Here is a 4,039-nt window from a genome sequence, read left to right on the forward strand (position 1 = left end):
AGCTACCAGCAGTTTACCATCTCACTTGCAAAATTCCTGAAAATTTAACAATAGACTCTGCAAGCCAATATGGGCTGGCTCTGGCACAGAGGTAGCAACTGCAGGAAACCGCTAACATCCCTAGGGCTGAGGAACAAAGAAGCTGGAATTACTGAAACTTAGTAGCCTGGAGGAGGGGCCCCGCAGCGTGAGGCAGCCTCTGCTCCATGGTAACCACGTGTACCCGAAAGGCCGTGATCAAAAATGCTGATATGTCGGAGGAGATGCAACGGGCTTGGTGGAGTGTGCTACCCAGGTGTTGGAGAAATATAACACTGAGAAGGACATTTGACAAGTACAAGCCAACCCGGCACAGCATCGCAGAAGGAACTTCGGTACTTACGCGACCCCTGTAACTAAACACTTGATCTACTTCTACCTGAGCCAAGTGGCCATTCTTCCGTTCAGATCTGGTTAGAAACATGGACTGTACCACACACCCGGTGATCTATCCAAAAACAAGGACTGCAGCCTGAATTCCAAATACCTGAGACTGAAATCTTCATCCTCGCCTAAAGGAACACCTCGATCTTTGAGATTTCATTGTCTTGCTTTGAACAGGGTATTCTAATTTCTTGTGGTTATAAAACAATTAGCAAAGCAGCCTACATTTGTAATTTTTATCTAGTCCCCATGTTTTTTCTTCTCAAAATCCATTCCTTTCAAAATAATAAATAAATAAATCTGATGGAGAAGTGTGAAAAATAAATAAATGCATGCACACATAAATATATAAACAAAAAGGAGGTGTGACTGGTGCCAGTGACTGAAATGAAGCACAATATTTGAAAGTGTCAGAGGAACTGCAAACTGGATTCAATTCTGACTTCAGGAAGGAACTGCCGCCGCAGGATGGAAAAGCACTGCTGGAGCACAGCTCATAGGAACAGGAAGAGCTCAGAAGCCAACAGGAAGCAGACGGGAAGGAGCGTGGCTTCCTCCTCCAGCCTGGCCATCTCCCTCTAGTGCCCCCTGATGGAAGAGGAAAAGGGAACTGGCGGCAAAGCAGGATGTGGTTTGCAGAGTCCTAGCCCCAACATTGCTGAGCTGAATCTAGAAAGATGGTTTGGAGCTGAAAGGCAATAGCTTAATAACTGGCCCAGTTATAATGGGAAGAATAATATACTTGTATAACTCTTTACAATTTGCAAAGCTTTAGAAAAAACCAAATTGAAATGATAATCACCATTTACTGTTAAGTATTTATGAGCCAGGAACCATGCTAAATTTTATATACAACGTATCTCATTCAATTTTCAGAACGGTCGTATGAGATAGGTATTGTTAACCCCATTTAGTTTATGAGGAAACAGAGGTACAAAAAGTTTGAGAGCTGCCAGAGATTACACAAGCTGATGGCGACTAAGTGGTTGTTACACATGAAGTCCACAGTACGGTCTCTTAGCCACTGGGCTGTCATTTTCAGTAGGAAAGAAACCAAAATGACAAGCACCAACTTCATTTGATATCTACTCCGGAAGATTTATATTCTGAATGGGGTAGAGCAGAGATCCTATTAGTGGTGACAGTTCCTGCTCTCAGACATTGCATAGAAGAATTTGGTAATATGCAAAACAACAGCTCTCATTAAGAGGTCTATGTTAAAGTTGGGGTCAGCTGGAAAGAAAACCATAAAAATAGCAACCTAAACCATTCAGGGGCTTCATTTTTGTCACATAAAATGAGTCCAGAGTTTGGCAGTCGAAGAATGAATGGTAACACTCTGATGCCCTCAAGGATCTAGGTTCTTTCTAATTTTTCCCTCCTTTTCACTCTTCCTTTGCAGGTGTCTTCCCTTCTCATGCTGCCGCCTTGTGCCAAGACTGTTCCTTCATATCAAAATCTGAGTCAGTGTTTCAGTTGAAAAGAGGGAAAGGATGAAGAGAGGCTAATTCTGCTCCTTTCAAAGAATTTCTCAGAAGCCCCTCCCAGGAAATTCTGCTTACATCTCATTGTCCAGAACTGCGTCACATGGCTACTCATAACTGAAAGGGAGGCTGGGAAATACCTTTTGTAGCTAGGCATATTTCCACACAATAAAATAGGAGTTCAGTTAATTTGAAAAAAGAAAGGATATTGGTTTGCAAATTATGCACATCAATCACAAAAGATAAGCAGGGCTTGTAGGATCAACAGCTTATTTCCCCTTTACTTAGTTGTCTGACTTTGCCATTTCCCAACCTCTTCACTTTTCATTGACTCTGTGACCCGGATTTCCCAAGGCACCCTCAGCTGAAAGTGTTCACCTCTTTGTCCCATAAACTCTCTCATATTTGCCAGCCCTGTGTCCTGACTTCGGTATGAAAAATACGTGTCCATATAAACTATTTATCTGTTTTCTGGTAAATTCTTCAACAGCCCTTCCGTTCCTCTTAATTCTCAATTTAGGCCCAGCTGACCCTAAAACTAAAGTCCCAAAATGTCCCCTTTCATTTTGTTTGTTTTTTCATTTTTTTGGACCATTTTGTCAAACTTCTGTTGTTTCTGGTAATTTGATTTAACATTCTTAGGGTTTGGAACCATTGCTGGATCAAACTGAATAGAACATGTCAAGAGGGATTATTAAACTTCATATGAAGTGATATTCTCCTCCAACAGAGTACCTCCTCTCCTCTTCCTCCAAGGAGATTGTGAACTTGAAGAGTAAGGGTTAGGAGATCCTAAGCATTCAGCCTTTGAGCTACTTACTCTCTATACTCTTTCTTCATACTATCTTCACCAGAATAAATAGAACTTTAAACAATAGGAAGATTTCAAGAAGACAGGAAAGCATCCCAAGTAGGCACAGCACCCCTTTCCTCTCTCTCCAAGAGATCATGGCCATGAGAATCAATAACCAAGCTCCAGTAGGCAATGACTTAATAGGACAATGTGTCAGGTAAGAGGTAGGTGACATATCATAATTACTATGCAATATCTTAGCCTTCATTTTAGCAGATTGTCATAAAGTGTTGATCTGTGTATGTGTGTGTGCATGCACTTAATTCTACACACCTACACCACCAGAGCAGGCCCTTATGCCTTTTTCCCTCTTTTTCTCCTAAGGTTTTTTTTTTTTTAATAGATTTCTTTTAGAAAGGTTTTAGATTTACAGAGAAACTGAGCAAATAGTACAGAGTGCTCCCATATACCTTCCCCTCACCCAGTATACCCTATTATTAACATCTTATATGAGTATGGTACATTTGTTACAATTAATGAACCAATATTGATACATTATTATTAAATAAAGTCCAGAATTTATTAACATATTTTTTTTAGTTTTTACCTAATGTCTTTTTTCTGTTAGAGGATCCCACAAGGCTACCACATTCATTACATTTAGTCATCATGTCCCTTTAGGCTCATCTTGACTATGACCGTTTCTCACTTTCCTTGTTGTTTTTGTTGTTTGTTTTTATTGGAGTGTAACTGATTTACAATGATGTGTTAATCTGTGCTGTACGGCAAAGTGAGTCAGTTATACATATACATATCTCCACTCTTTTTTAGATTCTTTTCCCATATAGGTCATTACAGAGTATTGAGTAGAGTTCCCTGTGCTATACAGTAGGTCCTTATTCGTTATCTATTTTCCTTGTTTTTAATAACCTTGACAGTTTTAAGGAGTGCTGGTCAGGTGTGTTGTAGGATGCCCTCTACTGGAATTTGATGTTTTTCTCTTGTCCAGTTTGGGATTATGGGTTTGGGGGAGGAAGATCACAGAGGTAAAGGGTCATTTTTACCACAGTCATATCAGGGGTACATACAATCAACAGAACTAATTATTTTGAAGTTGACCTTGGTCACTGGCTAAAGTAGTGTTTGTCAGGTTTATCCACTATAAAGTTACTCTTTTTTCCCCTTTCTGTACTGTATGCATTTTTCAAGGAAACCAATGTATACAGTCCACACTTAAGAAGTGAGGAGTTATGCCCCCTTCCCTGAGGGTGGAGTATCTGCACAACTTATTTGGACGTCTTCCGCATGGGAGATTTGTCTCTTCTCCCCCATCTACCTC

General features: G+C 40.3%; 1 pseudogene; it reads left to right on the forward strand.

Annotated features, from left to right (window-relative positions):
- Positions 1-206: 206 nt before the first annotated feature.
- LOC117197714 (dynein light chain 1, cytoplasmic-like) lies at positions 207-457 on the forward strand (annotated as a pseudogene).
- The last annotated feature ends 3,582 nt before the right edge of the window (positions 458-4,039 follow it).

The sequence above is a fragment of the Orcinus orca genome, chromosome 4 (assembly GCF_937001465.1).
Source record: "Orcinus orca chromosome 4, mOrcOrc1.1, whole genome shotgun sequence".
Classification (NCBI taxonomy): Eukaryota; Metazoa; Chordata; class Mammalia; order Artiodactyla; family Delphinidae; genus Orcinus; species Orcinus orca.